This window comes from Mesoplodon densirostris, chromosome 10 (assembly GCF_025265405.1).
Source record: "Mesoplodon densirostris isolate mMesDen1 chromosome 10, mMesDen1 primary haplotype, whole genome shotgun sequence".
NCBI lineage: Eukaryota > Metazoa > Chordata > Mammalia > Artiodactyla > Ziphiidae > Mesoplodon > Mesoplodon densirostris.
Window position 1 is genome coordinate 37,185,735 of NC_082670.1, and position 13,117 is coordinate 37,198,851.

Sequence of the window (13,117 nt, forward strand, 5' to 3'; positions counted from 1 at the left end):
GGCCTGGGAGCAAGGCACTGAAAACTCACATCCCAGGGAGCACGAGGAATGTCAGAGGAAGACATCTGCGCTTCCCCCTGGGCAGAGCAGGGTAGGCAGCTAAGCAGTGATCCGACTAACTCCAGGCGGGAGCCACCACAGGGAATCCAGGCAGGAGGCAGGAGGAGGGGTGCTCGCTCTCTCTGATTCCTTACAACCTCAAAGAGAGGAGGCGAGGGAGACGGGAGGCCATATATAAAAACACTGGTGCCTCCAGCAAGCCGTTTAGGAAGAGCTCCAAGCCTTGTTCACTGCAAAACACACCGATCAGGCTTTCCCTTCCTCCTGAGAAGGGGAGACCTGAATGAGAGGTGGAGCGATGGGGGAAGGGGTTCTCTCTCCCTCCTCCCTGGGAAAACTCAGAACTCTCAGACCCGGCTCTGCATCTGTCTAACTGAGTAGCTCTGAGCAGGATCCTGCGTTTCTCTGGGCCGCAGTGTCCTCCTCTGGAAAGTGGCAATAATAACACCCACTTCCTGGGGTTCTTGGAGAAGTGAATGTGACACACGTGTGAAAGCACATGTTCCTCCCCAGAAGAAACAGAGGATGGTGGGCAAGTGCCATTTGATGGAATACCCAAAAGGAATACTCATCTCTAAATGTGTCTTGTTGAAATAACAGGACCTTTCCTTCGCCCCCTAAGGGTTTTCTGACCATCTTCATGGGCACCCCGCCTTGTGGGCTCCAGGAGCACAGGAGGGGATGGAGGCTGGATGTTGGGTTGGAGATCAAACAAACACAGACATGAAACAACGTGAGAACTCTGGAAGGGACAGGCAGGGTTTCGGGGTAGTATATATATAGGAATTCCGAGAAGGGGGAAATAGGGCCAGGGGAGCCAGCAAGGAAAATGTCAGAATTCCAGGTGAGAGGAGTCACCAAGTAAAAGCAGGAGTCTGGAACAGGCAGGGCAGGGAGCTCTCTGTGTGCTGGGCAAGCTGGTGGGAAGGGCCAGATATGGGTCCTGGAGTCCCTGCTCTCAAACACCACATCATGTGACTTGATAACCACAGATGTGGAGACCCTATCCCAGAGAATCCCCTCCAAACCTTTGCCCCTCCTGTTCCCTTTCTGCTGCCCTCTCTGAGCAAAACCCCATCCCTGAATCCATCTAGTCATCTGCTTTCACCCTCCAGGCTGCTGACGTCAACAAGAGAAAATGATATCTTCTTGTCAGTCTTGGAGTCCCTACAAATAAATTTATTCATTCACTCATTCAACAAATATTTATTGGGCTTCCCTGGTGGCGCAGTGGTTAAGAATCTGCCTGCCAATGCAGGGGACACGGGTTCGAGCCCTGATCCGTGAAGATCCCACACGCCACAGAGCAATGAAGCCCGTGCGCCACAACTACTGAGCCTGTGCTCTACAGCCCGTGAGCCACAGCTACTGAGACCACAAGCCACAACTACTGAAGCCCACGTACCTAGAGTCCGTGCACCGCAACAAGAGAAACCACTGCAATGAGGAGCCCGCACACCACAACGAAGAGTAGCCCTTGCTCGCCGCAACTAGAGAAAGCCCTCACACAGCAACAAAGACACAACGCAGTCAAAAATAAATAAATATATTTATTTTTAAAAATATATATATTTATTGAACATCTCCTATTTATATCCACTATTCTAGGCCCTGGGGGATACATCAGTGAATTCTGACCTTTCCAGCACTGCCTCCCCCCACCCAATTTCCCAGTTTTACGTCCTAGTGTAGAGAGACAATAAACAAAACAAATAAGCAAAATACATAGTAAGTACTATGGAGGAAAAGGAAAGAGACTTGGGAGGGGGTTCAATTTAAAGAGAACAGCCAGAGAGGATCTCACAGAGAAGGTGAGTTCTGAGTAAAGACCTAGAGGAGGTGAGAGGGAGCCATGTAGTCATCTGGAGGGAGAGCATTCCAAGCAGGGGGAACAGCAGGTACAAAGACTGTGAGGTGGGAGCATGCCTGGCACGTTCGAGCAATAGCCAAAGGCCAGTGTGGCTGGGTCGATTGAGCAAGTGAGAGTAATAAGAGGTGGGGGGGACCCAGTTGTGGAGGTCCTTGTAGGCTATCCTAAGATCCTCTTTCTCAGCTGAACCCTCAACACTGTATTTGGTTTCCCTCTTTCAAGCCACACTGCAATTATTTCAAAATTTCAAATCCCCTATACTGATTAGGGTGTAATTGGCCACAAGTAATAGAAAAACCAACTGGCAGTGGCTCAAAACATAAGGACATATATTATGTACTGGACAAGTATCTGAAGGTAGCGGGTCCCAAAACTAGTTTAGCAGTTCACAGATGTCATCAAGGACCCAGAGGCTCTTCCTATTTTTTCATTCTGCCATCCTCAATGTGTCTCCTCAATGTGACAAGGTGGCTGCTGCAGTTCCAAGCCTCACACCCCTTCCCAACAGCTTCCCAAGTAGAAATGAAGGAGTCAGGGAGAGAAAAATGTACGTGTAGAATGAGAAGACAGGAAGGCTTTCTTCACACATATGTCTCTTATCATGGAAGAAAACAATTTCCTAGAAGTCCCAGCATATTATTCCTTATGTCTCATTTTCAGAATGAGGTCACATGTCTATTCCTAAGCCAATTACTAGAAGAGAGAAATAGACGGTCATCATTGATTTGTACCAATCATGATTAATCTGGGGGCTGGACACATTGACTCCTGGAGAAAACTGGGCTCTCCTAGCAAAGGAGGAGGAATGCTGGGGGGTAGGTGATGGACAGTATCTGCCATGCCCATCCCAGTTCCCACTGCTCCCCTCCTGGAGCACAAAGAAAACAAAAAACTTCAGGGTCCTTCAACCACCTGCCTGCCCTCCCACTCCATCTATCATCCCTCCAGCTACATCCTGGATCCCCGCTCCATTGAACTCACCACTGCTCTTCCAAAATCTGCCACTCTGCCTGGATTTCCTGTCCCAGCAAATGGCAACACCATCCATTTGTCTGAGGCAGAAAGGTGGGTGGCTTCCTAGACTCTCTCCCTCACTTACTCTCCACATTCCCTCTTTAATCACCTCCTTCGTAGCTCTCCAAGCTCCTTCCCATCCCTACTGTGACTGCTCAGGCTCAGGCCCTGGACCACTGCCACAGCCTCTTAACCTTGTCCCTGCCTCCAGCTTCACCCACTTCCAGACCAGGGCTGGGAGTAAACTGAGGCAAGCGAGACACCTGGGGGCAAGATGTGTGGCAGCCCTGCTCCCCACCATCCTCCATACTGCAACCAGCTGATGCTTCTAAAACACAAATCTGATTACAATGCCACTGATGCTCAGAACTGCCCAGGAACTCCTCTCTGCCTCAGTAAGGAATCAAACTCCTTAGAATGGTCCAAAGACCAGCCCCCCATCTCATCTTCCCAGCCTCCTCTCCCCATGCACTTCATGCTTCAGTCATTCTAGTCTTCCTCATGCCTCCATCATTGCATCCTGGGTCCTGGGCCTAGAACACCCTTCAGCCATCTTCTGTGCTCCCCTAACTCTTTTTTTTTTTTCTTTTATGAAATATGAAAGACTTACATAAAAGGTATAAGTAATAATAAAATTGATACCCTTATATGACCAACATCACTCAGCTTAAGAGATAAAACATTACCAACACAGTAGAAACCCCCTGAGCGCCTGTCCCCAGTCACATCCATCTCCCCAGTTATTGAGATAATCTCTAGCCTTCTAGTGGCATGAGGGATCTTACTTTCCAGACCAGGGATCAAACCCTCACCCCCTGCAGTGGAAGCGCAGAGTCTTAACCACTGGACTGCCAGGGAAGTGCCAGCCTGCTTTTGACATTTACTGTTTATACAGCGTATGTTTGAGTAGTTAAAGCAATGTATAGTATTGTTTTGAATATTTTGCATGTTTTGAAACTTTAGGGAAATGGTATTATATGGTTTATGTTCCTCTGCAAATTGTTTTTTCAAACAACATTATGTTTGTGAGATTCATCCGTGTTGATGTGCATAACTCTAGATCAGAGGTTGGCAAACTTTTCTGGAAGAGACAGGTAATAAGTATTTTAAACTTTGCAGGCTCAACAATCTGTTGCAACTACTCAACTCTGCCACTATAATGTGAAAACAGCCATAGACAACATGTAAATGAGTGAATATGACTGTGTTCCAATACAAGTGTAATTGCAAAAACTGTAATTACAAAAAAAAAAAAAAATCCAGCAGCAAGCTGGATTGAGCGTAGTTTGCTTATCCCTGCTTTAGACCATCATTGCTGTATAATTTTTCATTGTATGACTACACTACAATTTATTGACCCATTTTTCTATTGATGGATATAGTTGATTGAATTATTGTTCCCAACTCTTTACTCCACGACTATATAGAACTATACATTTACATCTTTTGCCATGTGGAGGGGATGGAAAACATATCCCTGCTCCATTAACTTTGAGTTTGACCCAGCGGAATTTAACCAAGAGAATACTAGAGAATGTGATGCATATAGAGGTTATAAATGGTTTAGTTTGGCCTCCTGCCATTTGCCATGAGAAGAGCATGCTCCCAGAAAACTGTTATCCCTTCAGCCTGAGTCTCCAAATGAGAGATACATGGAGCAGATGCAAACCTAAGCAGAATCACCCCAGCTGAAATCCTGTGAGCAAGAATTATATGTTTGCTGTTGTAAATCACTGAGATATTTTTAGGATTATTTGTTACACAGTATTATTGCTGCAGTAGTTGACTAATATGATGGACATTTAAGTTTAAGAAACAATTCTTTGCTATTGCAACAATGTACATGATTGTAGTATGTCAGCTGGTGCACCAGTGCATCTTTAACTTTTCTAGTTAATGCTGATTTGTTTTCCAAAATTTTGTACGAATTTACACTCCACCAGCAATGTATCAGAGTTTCCATGGCTCCACATCCTTGTCAACACTTGGGTTTGTCAGATGTCTGCAGATCTGATGGGTGCGAAATTGCATTGCCTAACTCTTACTCATCTTTCCTTTTCTCTGAGACTCCTTCCTTAACTCCCCAGTCTGAGCTAGACCCACATTCTCAATGCATTCATAGATCCTTAGGCTTGCCTCTCTCACAGTGCTGGGAACATGGTATTGTATTTATCTTTTAGTCTGTCACCACACAGAAAGCCCCTGTCCCCCAGCCCCAGTACAGAGCTCAGAACATAGTAGGCACTTAATAAATGATTGTTGAATGTAGGTTTGATGAGAAACTTTAATCAGGCTGGTCAGCTCTTGCCTTAGGGGAGTGTACTAGCCGAGACAACTACCTCATCAGAGGTACAACACACACATCAATGTGTGTAAAAGGTCAGAGACTGATTGCTTTTCATGTGTGTATCTGATTTGGGCTTTGAATGCTACTTGTTTTTATGCTAAAAATGTGATCAGGCCAAGGTGGATCTCAGGGGACTAGCAGTAGCTAGAGAAGTGAGTGAAAGCTAAACCTTAAGGGTCTGGGAATGTTTTATAAGCAAATGCAATCTAAAAAATCAGGCTGCTTGCATAGTAAATAGCTAGCATTAGTTGTACACGATTCCAAGCACTTCATACATATATGGAGACTTACCACAACCCCATGGGGGTAAATATCAGAGGAGGAAACTGAGAAAATCGACTTGCCCAAGGGTGGAGGACCTGGATTGATCTGAACTCAGGCAGTCTGGCTTCAGGGCCTGAACTTTTAAACACCATCCTCTCCTGCTGTTCTGGAAACCATCACACACACACCAAAAGCAATTGCTCTAGAGATCAAGGGGCCTGGCATCTCCCAGAGCCCCCTTCTCTGAACGCTGAGAACCCCTTTGGGTGGCAAGGTTTCGTTTGGCAAATCCAAAGGCCAGAGTTCTGAGAGATCCTAGGGAAGGCATCTCTGCTGCCAGTTGGCATGATGGAAAGAACACAGGTCTGGGAGACAGGAGGCTTAGGTTTTAATCAAAGTTTGAACACAGGGGCTTCCCTGGTGGCGCAGTGGTTGAGAGTCCGCCTGCCGATGCAGGGGACACGGGTTCGTGCCCTGGTCTGGGAGGATCCCACATGGTGTGGAGCGGCTGGGCCCGTGGGCCATGGCCACTGAGCCTGCGCGTCTGGAGCCTGTGCTCTGCAACGGGAGAGGCCACAACAGTGAGAGCCCCGCGTACCGTAAAAAAAAAAAAAAAAAAAAAAAAGTTTGAACACAGTCTTACTTTAGTTTATTTTTTTTGTTGTTGTTGCAAGAAGAAAAAAAAACATTCAAAACTCCCAAAATGAAGAGGAAAGATATAAGGGATGGGTGGTACTGGTAGAACACCCAAGGGGAGATAGATAGACTATTGATAGGACCGTGCATTCCTTCTGTTCCTTTCTCTCTGGGCTGAAATCAGCATCTCATACCAGGGTCAAATTCCTGGGAGATGAAATCTGGTTGGCTTAGCTTCAGTCAGGTGTTTTTTTTTCCCCCGGTCCAATCAGCTATGACAAGGAAGGTGAGATCACGTAAACCTCAGAAAAGGGGGTGCTGCTGTGAGCTAGGCAGATACATCTAGATGTCTAACAAAGTTACTAACTCACTGTAGACCTTAGGGAAACCATCTTCCTTCCTAGGACTTGGTTTTTCTCAGTTGTAAAATGAGAGATTTGATCTGTGTCTTGTTCACCGTAACATCTACTATGCATGACACAGAGTAGAAGCTTCACAAATGTTTGCTGAATGAATGGATGGACTCGAGCAATCTCTATATTACTTTCTGATTCTGGCAGTCTGTCTTCTAGAATTCTTATATGTGAGATGTGTGGGTGCTGGGAGCTGACAGGGAGGATGAAGAGTTAGAGGAATATAGATAGACACTTGCTGGAGGTGACCAGGGAAGCCAGCTTAAGCAGTCTTTTCTGTGGGCATCTTTCCAGTACCAATCCTCTGTCCTCAGCAAGCAGCCTCCTGGACAGAATTTGGCTTCGCTAATGGACTCTGTGCCTGGAGGGATAGTGCCCTTTATAAGCTGTTAAACTGGCTTCCTGACAATAGCCAGCACAGCACCACTTGGTAACATGGTCCAAAGGAGAGAACACTGGATTTGACTCCAATATCAAGAATCCAGACTTTTCCACTTATTATGTGGCCTGCATGGGTCACTTAACCCCTCTGAACATCAGAGTCTTCATTGGCCAAACGAATACGAGAATATTTGTTCTGCTTCACGTTCATAGAAGTTCTCGAGGGATAGTACATGTAAAATTATCCAAAATACTTGAGCTACATTTATGGTGTGCTAATGAGGTATGAGGCACAGCATTATGTGCTGAAATGGATTATTTTAATATAATCTTCACAAAAATTTTATGAGGTGCCTACTATTTTATCCCCATTTTACAGATGAGGAATCTGAGACTCAGAGGTTAAGTAACTTGCCTAGGGTCACACAGTTGATGAGCAGCAGAGCCAGGTGCCACATTCTGAACCACTAAGCTCTACTGCCTTTGTTTATGTTCCAGTGGCAGATGCATGACAATGGGCTGGTAATTATTATTATCACTTCCCAGGGCCTAAGCTCCCTTGCATAAGCTAAACACTGAGATTTAAACATTGAGAGTCCAGTTGTGTAGACACAGGAGACCAAAATTTGGATTCCAGAAAAGCAGAACTTCAGGGTTCCCTCAGAAACAAAAACAAACTCAGTCTCCAAACTATATGAATTCAGAAATCTCTAGGCTGTAAGTGAGAGAAACCCAGCTCAAACTATCTTACTCAAAAAAGGGGATGTATTGGCCTCCATCCTGGGAGGGGCAAGGGTAAGGAGCCTGGAATCTCAGCCCCAAACATCCACAAGTCACTCTCTCTCACCACCTCTCACAGCTGCTGCTTTATTCATGCTGCTGGCCTCCCCTTATACTCCTCAGGAGCCTCTTTTCATAGAAGGGAGCACAGCTATCAGCAGTTCCAGGATCACATCTCAACAGCTCTGCAACCAGAGCTGAGATGAGGTTTCATTTCCCAGCTAGAGATTAAAAATCTCAGTGAAGAACTCCTATTGGCCCAGCTTGGGTCATGTGTTCTCCTGTCTGAATGAATCACTATGGCCAGGAGCATGTGGTTCTATGACTGGCTACCCTGCTTGAGTTATATGCCATCCGTGTGACAGGTGGGAGTGGGTTTGTTATCAAAAGGCAGGAGGCGGTAGAAATGACAACACAGATATGGACTCTGGAGGAATCTCTGAAGCCAATGGTCACCCCAATTTGTGTCCTCTCCAGTGGTGACCTCCAAACTTTCCTCCTTCTCATTCCGCATCTCTACAAAAAGGTCACCTAATGGGCTGTTTCATATTCCTGTCTCCTTCTTCAGAGGGGTTCAGGTGATCTTCTATACAGATGGAAGAGTGGGTTTGTCCTCTTATGCAAACCATTTTATTCATGGATGTACCTCAGCTTCCTTGTCTGCAAAATGAGGGTGACTGAGCCTGCTTAACTTTCCTTACAGTGCTATGTGAGGACCCACAGAGCTAATGGCTGTGAAAATTTGCCTTAGAAAGAACAAAGTGCCATATTTACAAACACAGGATGTATTTATTGATTTATTTATGCTCCTTTGTGTTCTAAAAAAGGATTTGAGGTAGTTTATCAAAATGCACACAATACAGTGAGATAAAAATAGATAAAGTGATAGAGCAAAGTGAAAACAAGGGTAGAAAAAGAAAATAAAGCCAGGGAGAATGCTAGTACGTGGAAACCTCTGCTCAAAATCCTTGAACAGGTTCAGATCTGAGCTTCATCATGTACAAAAAAAGTGCGAAGCATGATCAGTTACAAAAGGTAGAGTAGCCATGAGGTAAAGACCTGTTAGCATGCCAGGAAGAGCCACATAGCTTTTCTTGGTGCTAATATCTGATAGAAATTTCTTCTGGGGCTTCCCTGGTGGTGCAGTAGTTGAGAGTCCGCCTGCCGATGCAGGGGATGTGGGTTCGTGCCCTGGTCCGGGAAGATCCCACATGCTGTGGAGCAGCTAGGCCCGTGAGCCATGGCCGCTGAGCCTGTGCGTCTGGAGCCTGTGCTCCGCAACGGGAGAGGCCACAGCACTGAGAGGCCCGCGCACCGCAAAAAAAAAAAAAAAGAAAGAAATTTCTTCTTATCAAGAAAATATTATGGGATGGAGTGATCTGCATATTCAACAATACTTAGATTTCTGTCCTTTTATTTTCACGATGTTCCCTGACATCTACTTCAGGGTGTCATGTGGATTCATCATCTATTTATGATTTGATTTAATTTAGCTTAAATTACTGGATACCAGCTAAGTAGGAAGCAAAAACATTATTTTCAGCTATTTTGCTTTTTTTCCTATTTATGGGAAAATGAGGTTGGGTGCAGGAGTGGTACATGAGTTCCCCAGTGAAGTATGGGACAAAAAGTTCGAGCATCTTGGCTTAGCTGAGGCATAAAAACCACTAAGACATAAAACTGATCTAAGCAGGCCATAAAGACACAGCTGCCTTTGCCTCAGAACCTGGGCTATAATCTGCTGTCCTGGAACAAAATTCAAACATAAATCAGCCTCCACTGTATTTTTAACCACCTACAAAATTCTTCATTTCCTGCCTGAAATGCTTCTGACAGTGAATGATTCCATTCTCCCCCACTCCTGCTCTGAGAAGGTGCCCTCGGGGCAGTGGTAGGGGTCCAGGTCTGGGACCCATGGGTCAGGCAAGCCCAAGATGGGACAAGGGATGGAAAAATTGACCTAAGTGTCTCCATGACAAATAAGCCAGGGTTGTGGCTAGCCTATACAGTGTTTTCGTGCAGAGTTGAAAAAGGCGCCTCCTGTAGGCACAAGAAGCCCTTGGGTTCCCCTCTGGAGTGTCCTCTCCCCATCTTCACCTGACCCAATCTCGTCTATCCTCCAGGACCCATAGCCTCCAAAGCCACCCCCAATACTCACAGCATTCTTTTTTTCCCCTGAGCTCCTAATGCATCAACAGTAAGTACCAGACAGCTGGCTTTTAATTATATGTTGCCTGGCATTCACTATTTCATGTTGTCAGTCTGTCTCTCTAACTAGACTGAAGATATCTTGAGGGTAATGATTGGTTCTTATTTTATATGTCTACCTTACAGCCAATGAGGGTGCCTTACATCTGGGCACTTTACAAATAACAAGGCCATTAAAAATAGAATCCTAGGGCTTCCCTGGTGGCGCAGTGGTTGAGAGTCTGCCTGCCGATGCAGGGGACACGGGTTCATGCCCCAGTCCAGGAGGATCCCACATGCCGTGGAGCGGCTGGGCCCGTGAGCCATGGCCGCTAAGCCTGCGCGTCCAGAGCCTGTGCTCCGCAGTGGGAGAGGCCACAATGGTGAGAGGCCCGCGTACCGCAAAAAAAAAAAAAAAAAAAAAAAGAATCCTAGGGTATCTAAGCTGTCTAATTTTTCCACTGTGCCCATTTCACAGACAAGGAAATTGAGAGCCAAAGAGGAGGGTTGACCTGACCAAGGTTATGCAGTGAGAACCTGGCCTAGCCAGGAATTAACCGATTTCTCCTGTCTGCCAGTGCAGTGCTCGATTTTCCTTAAAAACTTAGCTCTAAAACTCCCAGATAGACAGTTCAGGACCACAGCTCACTGGAGAACAAAGACAGACAGACAGACAGCTGGCTCGCAGTAACCCATCTGCGTGTGGGCAGAGTTTACAGCAGGAAGCCAGGCCAAGCTGCGTTAGGCTCAGCAAACAGCCCCCATGGGAATCAAAGCTGGTCTTTTTTTTTTTTTTGCGGTACGCGGGCCTCTCACTGTTGTGGCCTCTACCGTCGCGGAGCACAAGCTCCGGACGCGCTGGCTCAGCGGCCATGGCTCACGGGCCCAGCCTCTCCGCGGCATGTGGGATCTTCCCAGACCGGGGCACGAACCCACATCCCCTGCATCGGCAGGCGGACTCTCAACCACTGCGCCACCAGGGAAGCCCCAAAGCTGGTCTTTTATGTATCCGGGGATGAAAGGAATGTTGTGGGTTACCTGAGGCTCTTTCAGCCTCCCCAACGCCATGGGGATAACCACCATCTGTGGTGTCTGGGCACATGAAACCCAAAATCGATGGTCTCAGTAGGAAAGATGAGTAGAGATGTGAAGAGGGGATCTCCTCTCTGCGGAGAGACACTTGTGTATGTTAGTGGCTGTCTTTTGCAGTAAACTACGCATCCTTGATAGCAGGAAACAACCCAAGTATTTGCCCCAAACTCCTAATGACAGATCGTTTACAGTAATGTCAAAGCTGATAGAAACTGATATCAAAACAATAACAAAATATATGAATGGCAGCAACTGCTAAGCGAAACCCTGTAATGAAAAGCTGGCAGCAGGTACATCAGTTCTGCTGAGTCTCTCCTGGTCACTCACAAGCCACAGTACCAACCACTTAGTAATTCTCACAATGACCCTATAAGTCTGACACAATGAGCTTGTTTTAGTCATGGAAACTAAGGCTCAGCAAATTTAAGTATCTTGCCCCAAGTCACACCACTGTTAAGTGGCAGAGCTGGGACTGGAATCCCGGTTGGCCTCACTCCAACCCACATAGGCTCTCATTCCAGCCCCACTTCAAGTATTTTGTCCCATTAGCAGAACCGTGGAACAAGGTTTGGCTTGGAGAATCCAAGGCTCTTTGGGGAGAAGGATGACAGCTCACGCATCATTTCACAGGGAATGGGGAAGAGAGACATGGGACTGACATGAGACGTATCCAGATCTATGTGACTTTTTCTTGGTGCCAAACAAATGCGGAAGGAACCACTTTTAAAAGAACATAGTGTTTTTCCTCCTCTTCTCACCTTCCCTGGGCTTGTGCCTCTGACAATTGGGAAGCACAGACTCTGGTTTTTCTGGATCAGAACCAATGATATGAAGAGTGTTCTGACAATAAATGCTGTTGATTGACAGTTGATGGACAATGTTCTTGATTAATTTTTTCTTGGGCTGGGTGTTAAGCTAAGAACTGCACTAAACAACTTTTTTTTTTTGGCTGTACGCGGGCCCCTCACTGCTGTGGCCTCTCCCGTTGCGGAGCACAGGCTCCGGATGCGCAAGCTCAGCGGCCATGGCTCACGGGCCCAGCCGCTCTGCGACCGGGGCACGAACCCGTGTCCCCTGCATTGGCAGGCGGACTCCCAACCACTGCGCCACCAGGGAAGCCCTGCACTAAACAACTTCTGAGCAGCCTGCTTCCTGTTCAGACAGAATTTACTACTTTCCCTCTGTGGCCTCAGTCAGGCGGTCAGGCGAGATGGTATCTCAGTTCCCCTCCTGCTCCATCATTCAATGACTCTATCAAGAAGAGAAAACAGATCTGAAAACATTTTTTTTTCACCCAAACACTGCATCAGGGTTATTATTCACACACAGAAACACAGACTCCAACAGAGAGATAACTGGTCAGAAAATAAGGAGCTTCGATTCCCGTCTCATAGTCTTTGACCCCATAATTCCACTTGTGAGAATTTATCTTAAAGAAATAATTCAGATGGTTATCTGGCTGAAATACGGATAGGGAGCTGATGTGTAGTATTGCGTGAATGTGTGAGGATGGAAGAAGGTAAGGGGTTAACCAAAAGGTAAAAAATAAAGACAGAAACTGTACTGAAAAAAATCTCAAAATGAAGAATATATTATTTATATGCTAATATTTATGTGTGTGATATATAATAGGCAAAGAGATTACATCTGTGGACTAACAGTGTATCCATAATAAATGACAGTATAAAAGGCAAAACGATAATAATAATAGTTCAGAAGGACAGAGCTATGTACACAAAGATGTTTGCTTTAGTATTATTTGGAGGTAACGTCCAATATAATAATGTCCAGTACAAGAATGGGATGTATTCACTTGGTGGCATATACGGCCTTCGCAAATGATGATTTCAAAACATGGGAAAATGTTTATTCCAAATTGCAGTTCAATATCCATTAATGAGTCATGAAATAAAATTAATAGGTGTCCTGCCACCAAGTTTTTTTTTAATGAAATAGACTAGATTAGAAAATATTTGAATGCATCAAAGATGGTAAAGGTGTTTATCAGGAAAATTTGGTTTCAGTTATATGGGTAACTGGGTCATGATACAAAATTTTATTTTTTAATCATTG